The sequence below is a fragment of the Trichomycterus rosablanca genome, chromosome 27 (genome assembly GCF_030014385.1).
Source record: "Trichomycterus rosablanca isolate fTriRos1 chromosome 27, fTriRos1.hap1, whole genome shotgun sequence".
Classification (NCBI taxonomy): Eukaryota; Metazoa; Chordata; class Actinopteri; order Siluriformes; family Trichomycteridae; genus Trichomycterus; species Trichomycterus rosablanca.
This window is the reverse complement of record NC_086014.1, coordinates 6,264,984-6,285,671: the sequence shown is the minus strand read 5'-3', so window position 1 is coordinate 6,285,671 and position 20,688 is coordinate 6,264,984. Positions and strand designations below refer to the sequence as shown.

General features: G+C 42.5%; 1 long non-coding RNA gene across 1 annotated transcript; it reads right to left on the bottom strand.

Moving 5' to 3' along the window:
* Positions 1 to 8,710: 8,710 nt before the first annotated feature.
* On the bottom strand, positions 8,711 to 10,134 carry LOC134304112 (uncharacterized). The gene is made up of 3 exons (XR_010007758.1): positions 9,960 to 10,134; positions 9,609 to 9,832; positions 8,711 to 8,886 (listed from the first exon to the last, which is right to left on the bottom strand). It is a non-coding gene; the product is annotated as an uncharacterized LOC134304112 (long non-coding RNA).
* Between the last annotated feature and the right edge of the window lie 10,554 nt (positions 10,135 to 20,688).

The window sequence follows — 20,688 nt, the reverse complement described above, 5'->3', positions numbered from 1 at the left end:
ACAAGACACACCACCACCATGTCAGTATCACTGCAGTGCTGAGAATGATCCACCACCCTGCTCTGTGGTGGTCTTTTGATGGTCCTGAGCATTGAAGAACAGGTGGACTACAATCAGTAAGTGTAGAACTACAAAGTGCTTCTATATGGGAATTGGAGCTGATAAAATGGACAGGAGGTGGTTTTAATGTTATGGCTGATCAGTGTCGATAGACTAGTCTCCTCGACTAATGCAGCAGTCTGATTAACAGTAACACGGATGTACTCGTGTCATTCCTTGGTTGTTAATGAGTGGCTCAGAACACAGACCAGAGCAAAGACGCAAATGAAACAAAATACTTTCAATTACCCCAAGAACTTTAAAGCCCAGGGTCACTCGTATTGTGCTCATGTGTGAGAGACAGACACATTCATATCAAGGCAGTGCTCTTGGATCTGAATGGTCGAAGGACAAGTCTGTAGTGTAGTGGATGAAAGCCGTCACTAAGGATTACAATATTGTAAGATAAATGCCATCTTGTACAATTGATATATTGAAAGCGATTTTTTCTCTCATTTTTACCATTTATATCAAGGCTAATGTCAAGTAAACAGCCTTCATATCCTTTTTTACCCCTCCCCTTTCAACACACACACACACACACACACACACACACACATTGTATTGTATCCAACTGAGCTTCTGTTCAAGGTCTCCGAGTCTAAGAGGCGCGCTTCTCTGGGAAATTAAAGTTTTGCTTTTGATTATGGCGCGTTCCTCTTTCTACGAAACGCCGCGCATTCTTTTCTGGGTCATGCTCTCTTTGGTTACTTGGAGAGTCGGCCTTGAAGGCCGAGGCGTTGCGTCCTCTCCTCGCTCTATCCGCGCTCGTGCTAGAGTGGCCATTGCTTTTATTTGCTAGCAACAGACACCATAGAGAAGGAAAGTGTCTTTTTGAGTGTGGTTTTGATCTCTGACCAGACAAAGAAATGGCAGATGATATGCATGCAAAACCTAGATGAGCGGGAACACACGTTCGCAGCTGTCAGAAATCCATCTGGTGGGATGACTGAACATTTTTCTGATGGGTCTGATGGTGATTGAACATTCATACGGCAATATAAGCACATTTTAGTGTGAATTTAGTAGAGCCCTAAATGTGTACTATGTATACATACATCAGTCAGGCATACCATCATGACCACTGACAGGTGAAGTGAATAACACTGATTATCTCTTTTATTGATGTGTTAGTAGCAGGAAAAATGCTCTTGCGGGGTGTTCCCAGTCTGCAGTAGTCAGTATTTATCATAAGTGGTCCAAGGAAAGAACAGTGGTAAACCGGCGACAGGCTCATGGGCGGCCAAGGCTCACTGACACAAGTGGAACGATCCAACAGACGAGCTACTGCTCAAATTGCTGAAGAAGTTAATGCTGGTTCTGATAGAAAGGTGTCAGAATACACAGTGCATCACAGTTTGTTGTGTATGGGGCTGCATAGCCGCAGACCAGTCAGGGTGCCCATGCTAACCCCTGTCCACCACCGAAAGCGCCAACAATGGGCACGTGAGCATCGGAACTGGACCACGGACCACTGGAAGAAGGTGATCTGCTCTGATGAATCATGTCTCCTTTTACATCACGTGGGTGTAACGCCGAGTGCGTGTGCGTCGCATACCTGGGGAACACATGGCACCAGAAGGCACTATGGGAAGAAGGCAAGCCGGCGGAGGCAGTGTGACGCTCTGGGCAATGTTCTGCTGGCAAACCTTGGGTCCTGACCTAAGCATCGTTGCAGACCATGTACACCCTTTAATGGAAACAGTATTCCCTGATGGCTGTGGCCTCTTTCAGCAGGATGATGCGCCCTGTCACAAAGCAGAAATGGTTCAGGAATGGTTTGAGGAGCACAACAACGAGTTTGAGGTGTTGACTTCAAGTGTTGGCCTCCAAATTCCCCAGATCTCGATCCAATCGAGCATCTGTGGGACGTGCTGGACAAACAAGTCTGATCCATGGAGGCCCCACCTTGCAACTGCTAACATCTTGGTGCCAGGTCTAGTGGAGTCCATGCCTCGACGGGTCAGGGCTGTTTTAGCAGCAAAAGGGGGACATAATGTTATGCCTGATCAGTGTACAGTACTAATGACTTTTCCTTACTACTAAAAAGAACCTGTCATCTCCTTGCTCAGCTCTAGCCAGAAACAAACCAGACTCAGTCCACTAGGTTGTCATGACCCCTTGGGAATAAGAAACTGGCCCGAAATGAACAGCAGCAACCTTGTGAAGCTTTTAAAAAATAAAGTCCTGCGGTTGGTTTAACACAAATAAGGACGAAGCGAAAGCATGATTTTCCTACAGACATTCTGTGCGAGGACGTTACTTGGTGCCGTGTTGTGTTATGAGAAGTTCTGACGGTTTCTATAGAAACCGGTTTGATTCGCTCTCTGCTCGCTTCTATGACTTTTCCCATAAACTAAGGCGACCTTGTGGCAAAGAGACTTACAAATTGAAAACTCTTTTTTTCTCAAGGTCTTCTGTCTCTCTGTCTGTAGCTTAAAGAGCTATGGGAGAGGATATTCATATTGTGTGTGTGTGTGTGTGTGTGTGTGTGTGTGTGTGTGTGTGCAGGAAAAAGACAGAAAGAGGTTTAATACAAAAAGCAGTTCAAGTTTTGTTGTCACATACATCATATGGCTTAAAGTACAACCCCAGATCAGAAAAAGTTGGGACAGTATGGAAAAGGCAAAGTATATAAAAATGCAGTGTTCCTTACATTTACTTTGTAACCCAATATACTTCATGTTTTGTCTGTTCAACTTCATTTCATTTGATAATAAACATCCATTTTTGCATTTTAGTCCTGCAACACTAAATAATGATGTGATTCCAAACAGGGGATTGTAATCATGGTTTGGTACAAAAGCAGCATCCAGGGAGGGCTGAGTCTTTGATGAGCAAAGATGATCAGAGGATCTCCAGATTGTCCACAAATGTGTGAGAAAATGATTAAAAATGTTTAAAAAAATGTACCTCAAAGAACGACTGGAAGGGATTTGCATATTCTCCCTCTACAGTGCATAATATTATTAAACCATTCAAGGAATCGGGAGGAATTTCAGTGCGTAAAGGACAAGGGCACAAGCTTAAGCCGAATACCCGTGATCTTCGATCCCTCAGACGACACTGCATCAAGAACCACCACTCAACAATAGTTGACAATAGTTATCCACATGGGTGAGGGATTACTTTGGCAAACCTTTGTCAAGCGCTACAATACGGAGTTACATGCACAAATGCCACTTAAAACTTTACTGTGCAAAAAAGAAGCCTCATGTTCAGGCTTCTCTGGGCTTGGAGGCATCCAGGATGGACCATCACACAGTGGAAACATGTATTGTGGTCAGATGAATCAGCATTCCAGGATTTTTTGGAAAAAATGGACGCCGTGTGGTCCGGACCAAAGACGAAAAAGGACCATCCAGACTGTTATCAGGAAAAAGTCCAAAAGCCAGGGTGTGTCATGGTATGGTGCTGTGTCAGTGCCCTTGGCAAAAGTAATTTACACTTCTGTGATGGCAGCATTAATACAGAAAAGAGCATTGAGATCTTAGAGCTTAGAGCATGTGCTGCCTTCAAGACGTCATCTTTTCCAGGGACGACCACATGCCGCACACATTACAAAGGCATGGCTGCGGAGGAAGAGGGTACGGGTACTGGACTTGCCAGCCTGCAGTCCTGACCTGTCTCCAATAGAGAATGTGTGGAGAATTTTGAAACAAAAAATGCGGCAACGACGACCCCGTACTGTTGCACACGTTAAGACGTGTTTGCAGGAAAAATGGGACAAAATAAAAGCTGAAACACTAAATCACTTGGTCTCCTCGGTGCCAAAACGTCTTTTCAGTGTGATGAAAAGAAATAGCAACATTACAAAGTGGTAAATGCTTTACTGTCCCAACTTTTTTTTAAATGTGTTGCAGGCCTGAAATGCAGAAATGGATGTTGATTAATAAATGAAATGTTGAGCAGATAAAACATGAAATATCTCAGGTTCAAACTGTCTGCAATCAAATAAAAGTCAAAGTAAATGTAAGAAACTATGTGTTTTTTATTATTTGCATTTTCCATACTGTCCCAAATTTTTCTGATTTGTGGTTGTATTATTATTGTATTAGTTTTATTTATTTGTGAATTATCAGATATCAGTCGTTTGTCCTTTATCTATTTATTTACTATTTTTGCACTTTCTTTTCTATTAATAATCACCCCATCGGATCATTGCGATCTTCGTACCTGAATTGGCACAGTTTTTATACCAAGCCTATTAATCCAGCAGGACTTTACTCTTTACCTTGGTCAAATAATGTAAATGCATCCTGTCTGCAGGTTTGCCTTGACTGACCGGTTAAAGACTCAAACGGGTGTATAGTGAGGTACTAAATTTGTCTATAAGGTTCCCGAGTGCTGATGTAATGCCAGTCTGGTAGCACTTTGGAATAATAATAAAAAAGACCAGTAGCCTGGGGGGTAGTGACCGTGATGGGAAAGACCGGTAGGGCAGCTCCTGGCCCTGAACTTGCTGATAATCACCACTGTATGTGTGTGCATGTGTGTGTGTGTGTGTGTGTGTGTGTGTGTGTGTGTGTGTGTGTGTGTGTGTGTTTTTATTACATTACAGGGACCACGATCCGTTTTAGCTTAAATAACTCAGTGAAGCCTGCTGATATGTGTGGTGCAGTTTGTTTTTATCTGATTGCCCCCACCATGTCAATAAACCCTATTTTTTGTATCCTTTTTGCTCAGTAGCGTCCCCTTTATTTACGCGCAAAACAAGAACATCGATTTCACTATCTGAGCATGTGCAGAACTGGGTTAATAATATTGGGTTAACTGGGTCAGACTCCAGAATAAAAATAGAAATACAAATTATATTTATTAAACATTGAGACTACTTACATACAAAATGTTTAAATTGTGTTTTGATTAGAAATGAGAAATGAGTATTAGCTCCACTTACCATATAGAAGCACTTTGTAGTTCTACAATTACTGACTGTAGTCCATCTGTTTCTCTGCATGCTTTGTTAGCCTGCTTTCCTGTTGTTCTTCAATGGTCAGGACTCTTCCAGGACCACCACAGAGCAGGTATTATTTAGGTGGTGGGTCATTCTCAGCACTGCAGTGACACTGACATGGTGGTGGTGTGTTAGTGTGTGTTGTGCTGGTATTAGTGGAAAAGACACAGCAGCACTGCTGGAGTTTTTAAACACCTCACCGTCACTGCTGGACTAAAAATATCCCACCAACCAAAAATATATCCAGCCAACAGCGCCCTGTGGGCAGCGTCCTGTGACCACTGATGAAGGTCTAGAAGATGACCAACTCAAACAGCAGCAATAGATGAGCGATCGTCTCTGACTTTACATCTACAAGGTGGACCAACTAGGTAGGAGTGTCTAATAGAGTGGACAGTGAGTGAACACGGTATTTAAAACTCCAGCAGCGCTGCTGTGTCTGATCCACTCATACCAGCACAACACACACTAACACACCACCACCATGTCAGTGTCACTGCAGTGCTGAGAATGATCCAACACCCAAATAATTCCTGCTCTGTGGTGGTCCTGGAAGAGTCCTGACCATTGAAGAACAGGGTGAAAGCAGGCTAAAACAGTATGCAGAGAAACAGATGGACTACAGTCAGTAATTGTAGAACTACAAAGTGCTTCTATATGGTAAGTGGAGCTGATCAAATGGACAGTGAGTAGAAACAAGGAGGTGGTTTTAATGTTATGGCTGATCAGTGTATTTTCTGTGGTGTAGTGTATGTATCACGTGATCATCTCTTGCTAAGGTCCGTGCTGCGCCCCAACAGAATAAACCAGTTAAATGTTGTTCCCCATAGTTGTGTCTATGTACAGTTTATTTCTTACTTTATAAACTCACCAAACTCTAGAGATGCTCGGACGCATCAAAGTATCATTAAACATGTATTAATTAGGCGATATCATCGCGAAGGTGTAAACAGGAATTTGTAGTTCTTTGTTGTACTTTTATCTGTAGAAGGAAGCTTACAAGGAAGTAATATCGGACTACATTTCCCATGAACGCCTGTACCACCGTTCGGCACTAACCTTAATTGATGGAGTAAACCGAGTGGATTAGGACCAAATTTGCTTCCAACGTAAGTTTGTATGATTTTACGAAACTGGTATCATATAATTATGGTTTATTCATTTGTTAACGTAAGAATGAGAGTTAAAAAATAAGCAGAAAGTTTATAAAGAGGTTATATATAAGCTTGCTAGAGTTTGTTTGAGGCTCACAGGTAGTTAGCCACATGCTAGCTAAGAAAACATAAATAAAGAAATATGCCGTGTCAACAGAACTTTTAGGAGCTGCTAACTGAGCTACTTAGCTAACTGTTCGCGTTACAAACACATTAATGTGTACTACATAGTGTGAAAGATAATAGATTTATGTTCCCTACATAGTGCACTAGATTGTATATTAGAAAAGAATTTACGTGCCTTACTTAGTGCACTAGATAGTGTATTAGATAATAGACTTATGTTTCTTACATAATGCTTTAGGTAGTGTTTTAGTTAACGGATTTAGGTTCCCTACATAGTGCACTAAATTGTATAACAGATAACAGATTTATGTTCCCTACATAGTGCACCAGATAGTATTTTAGATATGAATTTATGTTCCCTACGTAGTGCACTAGATAGGGAATTAGACAGTTGGTTTATGTTCCCTACACAGTACATATATTGTACTGTATATCAGATCATGGATTTTTGCTCCCTACATAGTGCACTAGATAGTGTATTAGATAACGCATTCATGTTCACTACATAGTGCACTAGAAAGTATAACTAGATGATGATTTGTGTTCCTTACATAGTGCACTAGATAGTGTATTACATAATTAATTATGTTCCCTACATAGTGCACTAGACAGTATATTAGACAATTGATTTATGTTCCCTACATAGTGCACTAGATTGTATATTAGACAATTGATTTATGTTCCCTACATAGTGCACTAGATTGTATATTAGATAATGGATTTATGTTCCCTACATAGTGCACTAGACAGTATATTAGACAATTGATTTATGTTCCCTACATAGTGCACTAGATTGTATATTAGATAATGGATTTATGTTCCCTACATAGTGCACTAGACAGTATATTAGACAATTGATTTATGTTCCCTACATAGTGCACTAGATTGTATACGCGGATACGGATATAATACGCGATGGGGAAAAAAGTCTCTGTGTGTGTGTGTCGCTCTTGGCTGCTCGTTCTAGATTCCGGGAGATTTTATCTGACTTGCGGGCATCAGGGAGCCGCTATGTATATGCGGGAGACTCCCGGAACTTCCGGGAGACTTGGGACGTCTGCATGTAATATTGTAATATATACAGTTATTTACATATTACATTTTGAATATAATGATTTACACAGTGTTCCTTATGGCCTAGCTATTAATATAAGAATATGTACACTGGTATGTACACCTAATATTGTGTCGGTCCCCTTTTGCTGCCAAAACAGCCCTGACCCGTCGAGGCATGGACTCCACTAGACTCCTGAAGATGTGCTGTGGTATCTGGAACCAAGATGTCAGCAGCAGATCCTTTAACTCCTGTAAGTTGTGAGGTGTGGCCTCCATGGATCGGACTTGTTTGACCAGCACATCCCACAGATGCTCAAATGGACTGAGATCTGGGGAATTTGGAAGCCAAGTCAACACCTCAAACTCATTGTTGTGCTCCTCATAGGGATGCCAACTTTCCAAACTGGAAATAAGGAACACTTTGGGCTGGCGGGTTGGCGGAAGGCATAGGGTGGGGGGTGGGGGGTGGGATGGTAGTAGGTGGTTAGAGTTGCACCCATAAAAAATACAACGGGTCTCATCAGGGAATACTGTTTCCATGTAAGTGTGTACATTGGCAGAACATTTCCCAAAGCATCACACTACCTCCGCCGGCTTGCCTTCTTTCCATAGTGCATCCTGGTACCATGTGTTCCCCAGGTAAGCGACGCACTTCAATTTAAATATCTATATAAATGTATTAATGCATCCATGAAAAGGCCACTTGTGGAACTGTTTTAGAGCTGCTGCTTTTAAAAAAATTAAATAGGCTGTGGTGTGTTTGCCCTGGATCATTTTTTTAAGGAGCTTTTGAAGTTGAGCACAGAGTGGAGATGATAGGCTTTTCAGAAGCCGCGAGAGAGAGAAAAGTGCTTAATGTTCGACTTTTTTGGCAAAATGAAAAGTGGTGGTAAGTTTCAGGTCCTAAGTTTTTGCATGTTAATGTATTAGGCATAAAATTGGATATAACAACTACATAGATTATAGCTAAACTTTGTGTTACACCGTTTGGAAAGTTGGAAAACATCATATTTACCTCATTTAGAAATTGTGTTCTTCAAAATAAGCATGTATGTGTTAATGCCACGTTATATTGCATGTTCTTCTCGTGTCTGTGTGGGTTTCCTCCGGGAGCTCCGGGTTCCTCCCACAGTCCATAGACGTGCAAGTGAGGTGAATTGGAGACACTAAATTGTCCATAACTTGTGTGAACTGATGTACCTTGTGTAATGAGTAACTACCGTTTCTGTCATGAATGTAAACAAGGTGTAAAACATGACGTTAAAATCCTAATAAACAACAAACATACCAGTTAAAATTATTGCTAAAACATGTTTAATTATGGAATCTTATGGCATTGTCTTTTTTTTTATCTTGAAGCATTGTTGCCACGAAGCAAGATAGCACCCCTGGCAGGCTAGTAAATGATGAACATCAGAACCCGAATTGCCAAATGAAGAAGTACTGTCCAAGGTAAACCACACCTCTGTCTTTTTGCATTGAGAGACAATACACCTGGGGAGGAAAGAGTTTGGTTAATTAGCTTCAATCACCCATAGCGAATCACCTGTATGAGCAAAAGTATTCACAATCCCACCTTATACATGCTTGAACACACACAATCACCTATCAGCCTAACAGCCTTCACACAAAAGTACCCCAACTTTATTCAATGGACAACCAGTTCCCACCGTGTGTGTCTCTAGTACAGTGTTTCCCAACCACTGTGCCGCGGCACATAAGTGTGCCGTGAGAAATCATCAGGTTTGCGGTTGAAGATTTTCCAATTTCACCTGATTGGTACTGCGGTGTGTAGTGACAGGCAGAACAATTACATTCTCTTCCACTAGAGGGCAGTACACCTTCTTGGTGGTGTGCCTTGTGATTTTTCTAATGTGAAATATGTGCCGTGGCTCAAAAAGCTTGGGAAACACTGCTCTAGTGGACCTCTAAAAATACTATATATCTGAAATAAACAAATGTGACTGGTGTGTCAGGGTCAGTAGCCGGTTTAGTGTCTGATCTAAAATGTAATGCCAGAGCCGCTCAGGTGGCGCAGCGGTAAAAAGCACACGCTGCAACTAGAGCTGGGAGCTCGAATACGTCGTATCGAATCTCAGCTCTGCCTTGCCGGCTGAGGCTGAGCGGCCACATGAACAACGATTGGCCTGTTGTTCATATGGGGCGGGACTAAGCCGGATAGGGTCTCTCTCTCTCATGACTGGTGCAATTACGACCTCTGCTGGCTGATTGATGGCGCCGGCACAGAGATGAGAAAAAGAGTGCCTTTGGGGTGTGTCCCTCCGTACACGCAGCTAGGCTGCACTGCACTCGTCAAAGTGTAGGTGATAAGATGCACACGGCTGCTGCCCACGTGTCGGAGGGTGCGTGGGTTAGCTTCCTTCTCCTCAATCAGAGCAGAGATCGGCATTGGTGGGGAAGCATGACGCAATTGGATGCTCTAAAAAGGAAGAAAAAGGGGAGAAAATGCATAAAGAAAATATATAAATAAATAAAAAAGCACAACACAAAGCACATGTCATTAAATTAATCCAATTTTGCAAACATGGTCTCGGATTTGGTCCTACCTGCCAAATCATAAAACATGTGATTGCTGGATCCTCTCCCTTTTGACTCATAAATAGTTAATGCTGCTATGTACTTTCAGTGGTTGCTCTTCTTAGTACACACACACTCTCACACACACACTTTCTCACTCAGTTTCAGGGCCGCGCAGCAGCAGTGGTTGTCTGCCGCTTCAGCCCAGCTCAAGGCCAGCGTACAGGCACACAAACACAAGGTCAGTCTGTTCACAACACATAAAGAAGCATATGTCAAACACACAGCAACTCCCTTCCAGACGCACACACACACACTGCTTTTACGTCAACATACCTAATTGTTTCTGATGAGTTATATATGTGACTGCTAAAAAGACATAACATAAGACATTTTGTAAAATGTAAATAAATATAAGAATATGTGAGTTGTTCATTTTTTTTGATTACTTACAGTTGAAGTCATACACCGACGAGGCATTATGACCACTGACAGGTAAATAACACTGATTATCTCTTTATCACGGCACCTGTTAGTGGGTGGGATATATTAGGCAGCAAGTGAACATTTTATCCTCGAACTTGATGTGTTAGAAGCAGGAAAAATGCAGCGTCCAAAACTGCAGCTCTTGTGGGGTGTTCCCGGTCTGCAGTGGTCAGTATCTATTACAAGTGGTTCAAGGAAGGAACAGTGGTAAACCGGCGACAGGGTCATGGGCGGCTAAGGCTCAATAATGCACGTGGGGAGCGAAGGCTGGCCCGTGTGGTCCGATCCAACAGACGACCTCCTGTAGCTCAGATTGCTGAAGAAGTTAATGCTGGTTCTGATAGGGAGGTGTCAGAATACACAGTGCATCGCAGTTTGTTGTGTATGGAGCTGCATAGGCGCAGACCAATCAGGGTGCCCATGCTGACCCCTGTCCACTGCCGAAAGCGCCAACAATGGGCACGTGAGCATCGGAACTGGACCACAGAGCAATGAAAGAAGGTGGCCTGGTCTGATGAATCACGTTTTATTCTACATCACGTGGATGTAACGCCGGGTGCGTGTGCGTCGCTTACCCGGGGAACATGACACCTGGATGCACTATGGAAAGAAGGCAAGTCGGCGGAGGCAGTATGATGTTTGGGGCAATGTTCTGCTGGGAAACCTTGGGTCCTGCCGTCCATGTGGATGTTACTTTGAAGCCGTTCTATTCCTTTGCACCGATTCACAGATGAGCCGTAGACTGTTGGCCTTGGGTCCGTCCTTCAAGGTGCAAAGAAAAGCCAAGTCATTAGATGCACACAAGCCAGGAGAGCTAGTTCATAGACTTTGCATTGGCGTCAACAAATCGCACTTGAACGGGAACTTTAAATACGTCCATCTCTGTCGACTTGCTTTAATGGCAGTTATGTAGACTACAGGAAGGTTGACGTACAATAAAATACAATGTCAGTCATAACATTAAAACTATTACTTGTTATCCTGTTCTTCAATGGTCAAGACTCTCCCAGGACCACTACAGAGCAGGTATTATTTAGGTGGTGGATCATTCTCAGCACTGCAGTAACACTGACATGGTGGTGGTGTGTTAGTGTGTGTTGTACTGAGAATAGTCCACCAACCAAAAACATCCAGCCAACAGCGCCCCGTGGGCAGCGTCCTGTGACCATTAATGAAATTCTAGAAGATGACCAACTCAAACAGCAGCAATAGATGAGCGATCGTCTCTGACTTTACATCTACAAGGTGGACCAACTAGGTAGGAGTGTTTAATAAAGTGGACAGTGAGTGGACACAGTATTTAAAAACTCCAGCAGCACTGCTGTGTCTGATCCACTCACTAACACACCACTACCTAAATAATACCTGCTCTGTAGTGGTCCTGTTGTGGTCCTGACCATTGAAGAACAGGGTAAAAGCAGGCTAAAAAAGTATTTAGAGAAACGGATAGACTACAGTCGGTAAGTGGAGCTGATAAAATGGACAGTGAGTGTAGAAACAAGGAGGTGATTAGTGTATGATGCTTCATTATTAGAGCCTAAGAGTGTATGCCAGTTAGTTGGCAGTCTATTTGCTTTGTGCTGTTCTGTTTCCTGTAATAACCTGGCAGGGATTTGCTTTTGGAAAATAGCCTGGTGCAGCAATTTAAAAAGCATGAATGGTTAAGCTTGCAGGCATCATGAAAGGTGTGTCCTGATTTGACAGTTTAATTACTGAGAATCCATACGCTTTCAGTGCTTCATGCTTATATTAATATGTATAAGCTACTAACTCCACAATTACCCTAGTCTAAAAGTCTAGGAGTCGAAACAAAGTCTTAATAGGTGGGGCCAAACTAGAATTTTGGAATTAATAGTAATTACAACCCCAAATCAAAAAAGGTTGGGACAGTATGGAAAATGCAAATAAAATAATAATGCAGTGTTCCTTACATTTACTTTGACTTTTATTTCATTGCAGACAGTCTGAACCTGAGATATTTCATGTTTTATCTGCTCAACTTCATTTCATTTATTAATAAATATCCGTTCCTGCATTTCAGGCCTGCAACACATTCCAAATAAAGTTGGGACGGGGGCAATTTAGGGCTAGTAATGAGGTGAAAAAACTAAATAATCATGTGATTCCAAACAGGTGATTGTAATCATGGTTTGGTACAAAAGCAGCATCCAGGAAAGGCTGAGTCTTTATGAGCAAAGACGACCAGAGGACCATCCAGACTGTTATCAGCAACAAGTCCAAAAGCCAGGGTCTGTCATGGTATGGGGGTGTGTCAGTGCCCTTGGTAAAGGTCATTTACACTTCTGTGATGGCAGCATTAATGCAGAAAAGTACATTGAGATCTTAGAGCAACATACACCGATCAGCCATAACATTAAAACCACCTCCTTGTTATCAGCTCCACTTACCACATAGAAGCACTTTGTAGTTCTACAATTACTGACTGTAGTCCATCTGTTTCTCTACATACCTTTTTAGCCTGCTTTCACCTGTTCTTGAATGGTCAGGACTCTCCCAGAATCAGTGACGATGACATGATGGTGGTGTGTTAGTGTGTGTGAGTGGATCAGACACAGCAGCGCTGCTGGAGTTTTTAAATACCGTGTCCACTTACTGTCCCCTCTGTTAGACACTCCTACCTAGTTGGTCCACCTTGTAGATGTAAAGTCAGAGACGATCGCTCATCTATTGCTGCTGTTTGAGTCGGTCATCTTCTAGACCTTCATCAGTGGTCACAGGACGCTGTTGGCTGGATGTTTTTGATTGGTTGACTATTCTCAGTCCAGCAGTGGCAGTGAGGTGTTTATAAACTCCATCGGCATTGCTGTGTCTGATCCACTCATACCAGCACAACACACACTAACACACCACCACCATGTCAGTGTCGCTGCACTGCAGGGGCAGGACGTTTGTTCTTGATAAGAGGATACTGGTAACCAGTGGAAGTGATGCGTGCAGAGACCGGAATAAAATAACGGATGCAAGTCTGGAAATAAGTATGTCATGATGTACTGTGTCAAAAGCTGCCGTTAGGTCCAAGAGGACGAGGATCTAACCATTTCCCCCTAATCTATATATTTTTATATTGTTAATCCCTTTTCTTGTCCCTCTCTCTCATCTACAGGTGAAAGAGGTTAAGTACAGTTCATCCCCGTTTGCTCCCACTCCATCATCCTGCCGCCTCCCCAGGCGGAGCATCCATCAGCGCCCCGGCGAGATGGATGGTTGTGGCCTTAACCGTGGCAGATCCACCAGCATGCTCTGCCAATTTTACATATTAATATATGGCCTGCGGTGCTGTAATTGAGAGGGGAGGAGATTCGGGAGGGGGTCGAACGCTACTTCGGATCCGATTCATCTTCCTTTCATCAACTTTTATGGGCTTTTTTTTTTAATAGGTCGAGCAGGACGGGTATACAATGACTTCACAGGTGAGCGCAAAGGGTCATGTTTGCATAAAAGCTAAATTATGGGTTTGCCAGCCAACAGGAAGCAGAAGAGACAAACTAATGCTGATATTAAGTGATAAAGTGGTCCCAAACACAGATACTGGAAGAAATCCAAAATACAACCCCGAATCAGAAAAAGTTGGGACAGCATGGAAAACACAGTTTCTTACATTTACTTTGACTTTTATTTGATTGCAGACAGGATGAACCTGAGATATTTCATGTTTTGTCTGCTCAACTTAATTTATTAATAAACACCACCTTAAGATGCAACAGTATGGGGTCGTCGTTCACACGTTCTCTATTGGGGACAGGTCAGGACTGCAGGCAGGCCAGTCCAGTACCCGTACCCTCTACTTGCGCTTGGACGTCCCTGGAAAAGATGACGTCTTGAAGGCAGCACATGTTGCTCTAAGATCTCAATGTACTTTTCTGCATTAATGCTGCCATCACAGAAGTGTAAATGACCTTTACCAAGGGCACTGACACACCCTCATACCATGACAGACCCTGGCTTTTGGACTTGTTGCTGATAACAGTCTGGATGGTCCTTTTCGTCTTTGATGTTTTTTTTTTTTTTTGTTTGTTTTTTTTTCTCCTTAAAAAAAAAAAGACCTGAAATGCTGATTCATCTGACCACAATACACATTTCCACTGTGTGATGGTCCATCCTTGATGCCTCCAAGCCCAGAGAAGTCGACGCCGCTTCTGGACATGGTTAACACAAGGCTTCTTTTTTGCACAGTAAAGTTTGAAGTGGCTTTTGTGCATGTAACTCTGTATTGTAGTGCTTGACAAAGGTTTGCCAAAGTAATCCCTCACCCATGTGGTTATATCAGCTGTCGTCTGTCAAGTCCTCAAAGACCCTTTACCTTTTCTGCTGTGTGTATCCCTCCAGACTTGGTCTCGACAAGAACAGGACCGAAACGTCACAATTATTTGACATAGATGTTCACCAGCCACGTCAACAGATGACCGAAAGGTAAGAATATTCACGACCATATTCACATGTTCTCTCTCTCTGTTTATCCTGTACACCAGCAATTTTTAAGTTCCATCATCACTGAGCTATTCCTATTAGCGTTTGTTCTATCTCCAAAGCCGCCACCTGCGTCCCTGAAAGCATTTTAACAAAAGTGGAAAGTTCTTTTGCATTACACTTACGGCATTTAGCAGACGCTTGTATCCAAAGCGACTTGCACTTATCACTGAATGCCATATAGAAGCACTTTGTAGTTCTACAATTACTGACTGTAGTCCATCTGTTTATCTACATATCTTTTTAGCCGGCTTTCACCCTGTTCTTCAATGGTCAGGACCCCCACAGGAGCACTACAGAACAGGTAATATTTAGGTGGTGGATCATTCTCAGCACTGCAGTGACACTGACATGGTGGTGGTGTGTTAGTGTGTGTTGTGCTGGTATGAGTGGATCAGACACAGCAGCGCTGCTGGAGTTTTTAAATAGCGTGTCCACTCATTGTCCACTCTATTAGACACTCCTACCTAGTTGGTCCACCTTATAGATGTAAAGTCAGAGACGATCGCTCATCTATTGCTGCTGTTTGAGTCGGTCATCTTCTAGACCTTCATCAGTGGTCACAGGACGCTGCCCACGGGGCGCTGTTGGCTGGATATATTTGGTTGATGGACTAATCTCAGTCCAGCAAACCTAACCTGTGACCACTGATGAAAGTCTAGAAGATGACCGACTCAAAAAGCAGCAATAGATGAGCGATCGTCTCTGACTTTACATCTACAAGGTGGACCAACTAGGTAGAAGTGTCTTAACAGAGTGGACAGTGAGTGGACACGGTATTAAAAAAACACTTCAGCAGCGCTGCTGTGTCTGATCCACTCATACCAGCACAACACACACTAACACACCACCACCATGTCAGTGTCACTGCAGTGCTGAGAATGATCCACCACCTAAATATTACCTGCTCTGTGGTGGTCTTGTGGGGGTCCTGACCATTGAAGAACAGGGTGAAAGCAGGCTAAAAAGATATGTAGATAAACAGATGGACTACAGTCAGTAATTGTAGAGCTACAAAGTGCTTCTATATGGTAAGTGGAGCTGATAAAATGGACAGTGTGTGTAGAAACAAGGAGGTGGTTTTAATGTTATGGCTGATCGGTGTATACTTATAAGACTGTCCGACCTTTACTCTCCTCTCAAACACGGCCAATTGTGTTTGTGTGGACCAGGTCGGTGGCTCTGCTGAGTTTCGAACCCTCGTGTTCTAACACTCCTCAGTGGTACACCAGCACGTTAGACCGCTGCGCCACGAAGTCAAATAGGAGGTCACAAAAAAAAATACAAGACAGTGCGCCCTCTTGTGGAGAAACTAATTACCAGCTTTTCAAACCAAAATTCATTCACCCATAACTAAACCCTGTAAATAATCCTGATATACAAGATGAGTAATGGTATTCAGATGAACAGGTGTGAGAAACACATACACAGTGCTAATCAGGTTCAATCCTCTCAAGAGAAGTCTCAATGTATAGACGATCAAACGCTCATGCTTTTGATAAGCATCATATACACTGATCAGCAATAACATTAAAACCACCTCGTTTTCTTTGTAGTTCTACAATTACTGACTGTAGTCCATCTGTTTCTCTACATTCCTTTTTAGCCTGCTTTCACCCTGTTCTTCAATGGTCAGGACCCCCACAAGACCACCACAGAGCAGGTATTATTTAGGTGGTGGATCATTCTCAGCCCCGCAGTGACACTGACATGGTGGTGGTGTGTTAGTGTGTTGTGCTGGTATGAGTGGATCAGACACGGCCGTGTCCACTCACTGTCCACTCTATTAGACACTCCTACCTGGTTGGTCCACCTTGTAGATGTGAAGTCAGAGACGATCGCTCATCTATTGCTTCTGTTTGAGTCGGTCATCTTCTAGACCCTCATCAGTGGTCACAGGACGCTGCACATGGGGCGCTGTTGGCTGGATGTTTTTGGTTGGTGGACTATTCTCAGTCCAGCAGGGACAGTGAGGTGTTTCAAAATGCCATCAGTGCTGTTGTGTCTGATCCACTCATACCAGCACAACACACACTAATACAAATCCTATTTATTTAAAGTATCCTCCAGGCCACCCAAAGAGGATGAAGGTCCCTGCCGAGTCTTGTTCCTCTCAAGGTTTCTTCCTGTCATTTTAAGGGAGTTTTTTCTTGTCACTGTCGCCCTCGGCTTGCTCAATAGGGTTTTTTTGTCTGTTGGTCCTGGATTCTGTGAAGTCCATTGTAAAAAGTGCTATATAAATAAATTTGACTTGACTTGACTGCAGTGCTGAGAATGATCCACCACCCAAATTATACCTACTCTGTAGTGGTCCTGTGGGGGTCCTGACCATTGAAGAACGACATGAAAGAGGGCTAACAAAGCATGCAGATGGACTACAGTCAGTAATTGTAGAACTACAAAGTGCCTCTATGTGGTAAGTGGAGCTGATAAAATAAACAGTGAGTGTAGAAACAAGGAGGTGGTTTTAATGTTATGGCTGATCGGTGTATAAAGTGATTAATAAAGACAGAACACAAACTAGCACTTTTTTGGGTAAAAAGTTTAGTGCAGTTTACAGCATTCAACAAAAATGACAAACACGGGTTGCATTAGAACGTACTGTCAGCAGTATCTCAACAGGTTCGACCCACAGTGTACACTTCCCTTTATGCCACCTGTTAGGTACAGCATATAAACGTGCATCTCAAACAGAATCAGTGTTTAAATATAGTCACATTAACATTATTAAATTCACATATAATATAAGATAAACTGAACATTTAAAATAAAATCATCCATTATGTACAATGGCCATTATTCACCAAACTCTTATAGGAATGAGTAAAAGAAGGGTTGCTGTCATTTGGATAAAACATGCATTATTTACAGGAAAACACCTTATTATTACAGGTATCCCAATCTTTAATGTATTTAAGTGTCCATCATTAGAACATAAAACTTCCATTTAATGTATGCAAACAATTAACATAAACATGCTTCGATTTTCCCCATACATACATTATTTACATAAAATCTGCCTTCATTTATTCATCATAATCCGCATTAGATACTTAAAAGGAGCAAAGCAGTCATCATTTGCACGTCATTTAACATCAGGTGCAAACTCATTTTAAAAAGGCATATCTTTAATCTCATGCAAACGTAAACGTGACCTCATTTGCCATCATATAGAAAAACCCATTTAAGCATAACATTAATTTAATCCACATGAAACACATAAATTCACTATTCACTTGCATCTGTTTTACACAGAATGTCTCCTTGTTTCTACACTCACTGTCCATTTTATCAGCTCCACTTACCATATAAAAGCAATTTGTAGCTCTACAATTACTGACTGTAGTCCATCTACATTTCTCTATATACTTTAAGGGTCAGGACCCCCCACAGGACCACTACAGAGCAGGTATTATTTAGGTGGTGGATCATTCTCAGCACTGCAGTGACACTGACATGGTGGTGGTGTGTTAGTGTGTGTTGTGCTGGTACGAGTGGATACACTCACTGTCACTGCTGGACTGAGAATAGTCCACCAACCACAAATATCCAGCCAACAGTGCCCTGTGGGCAGCGTCCTGTGACCACCGATGAAGGTCTAGAAGATGACCGACTCAAACAGCAGCGATAGATGAGCGATCGTCTCTGACTTCACATCTACAAGGTGGACCGACTAGGTAGGAGTGTCTAATAGAGTGGACACGGCTGTGTCTGATCCACTCATACCAGCACAACACACACTAACACACCACCACCATGTCAGTGTCACTGCAGTGCTGAGAATGATCCACCACCTAAATAATACCTACTTTGTAGTGGTCCTGACCATTGAAGAACAGAGTAAAAGCAGGTTTAAAAAGCATGTAGAGAAACAGATGGACTACAGTCAGTAATTGTAGAACTACAAAGTGCTTCTATTTGGTAAGAGGAGCTGATAAAATGGACAGTGTGTAAAAACAAGGAGGTGGTGTACCATATTGCAGCTAAATCATGAATGTTACAGTTTTGTGCTCAAGTTTTGCTCATGTAAGTTTGATGAATAAAGGCCAGAGTTCAAGAACAGTTCAGACCGCCTACAATAAAAGATCCAGTGGGGGTCCAGGGGTACAGACACATTAAAATTTGCAAGCATGATATTGGCACGGGTTAAATCTTACAATAAACTCTGTTACATCAGTATCTATTCAGTAGATAAACACTAAAATGGGATTACCTGGTTCATAAAAGGGGCAACCTTTTCTTTAAACTACTTATGAATACTGACTACTCAGAAGCTCAGCATTATTATCAGTGTTTAGTTCGTACAGAAACCGATGCAAGCTCCTGCCTAGGGCAGTATTAGCTACCTCCAGTTTGGAGGAAAGCACGCTTCTGTTTCTCTACAGTCATTACAAGATTCTGCTGTTGTCCAAATGACGAAAGCTCCTGTCTAGACATCTGTAACCGCTTCATTCGAAGAGTGTTGCGATGCGCAAGGCAACACTCAATCAGCCAGAAACCTACATGGGGAAATGTGCTTAACTCCCTATAGGCAGTGAGGTTTAAATTCCGGGTCCCAAGACTCCACACACCCTCATGCAAACTTGTCCCAACCCATCATTTAAAAAATTGAAAAATTATTAATAGAAGACTTCCTAAAGATGCGGATTGGCTCCGTTTTGCCTCTAGTTGAGAGTGAGACAGCAAGTGAGTGTGAGTCCTTGATGCCTTCTGCTTTGCAGCCAGTGTTTCTAGACTTTGGAGGCTTTTTAGCCAATGGGCCTCTAATCATCATTAGGGAGTAACTAAGGATAAATAAGTGAATAAAAACTGTTAGCAGCAATTTCTACACCGACCTCAAGAGGAAAAGTTTCATGATGTTTTGCAGCAGTTAGGACTTGAGAAAATTTATATCAGTCTAAAAAAGAGCTGCCACTAAAACTATAAAACATTCAAGGAAAAAGTCATTAATAATTCCTGTGCTAAAACATGCACACAATCTATACTCACACAATTTACATAACATTAAAACACAATAACGTCACAATTCTTTGCTGGTAGGGAGCAACTTTTGTTTAGACTGGGTGCCTTGGTATTGGTCAGATTAACAAAATCCATTGTCCAATTTTACATACACCGATCAGCCATAACATTAAAACCACCTCCTTATTTCCACACTCGCTGTCATTTTATCAGCTCCACTTACCATATAGAAGCACTTTGTAGTTCTACAATTACTGACTGCAGTCCATCTATTCCTCTGCATACCTTTTTAACCTGCTTTTACCCTGTTCTTCAATAGTCAGGACCCTCACAAGACCACTACAGAGCAGGTATTATTTAGGTGGTGGATCATTCTCAGCACTGCAGTGACACTGACATGGTGGTGGTGTGTTAGTGTTAAATATCGTGTCCACTCTATTAGACGCTCCTACCTAGTCGGTCCACCTTGTAGATGTAAAGTCAGAGACGATCGCTCATTTATTGCTGCTGTTTGAGTCGGTCATCTTCTAGACCTTCATCAGTGATCACAGGACGCTGCCCATGGGGCGCTGTTGGCTGGATATTTTTGGTTGGTGGACTATTCCCAGTCCAGCAGTGACAGTGAGGTGTTTAAAACTCCAGCAGCGCTGCTGTGTCTGATCCACTCATACCAGCACAACACACACTAACACACCACCACCATGTCAGTGTCACTGCAGTGCTGAGAATGATCCACCACCTAAATAATACCTGCTCTGTAGTGGTCTTGTGAGGGTCCTGACTATTGAAGAACAGGGTGAAAGCAGGTTAAAAAGGTATGCA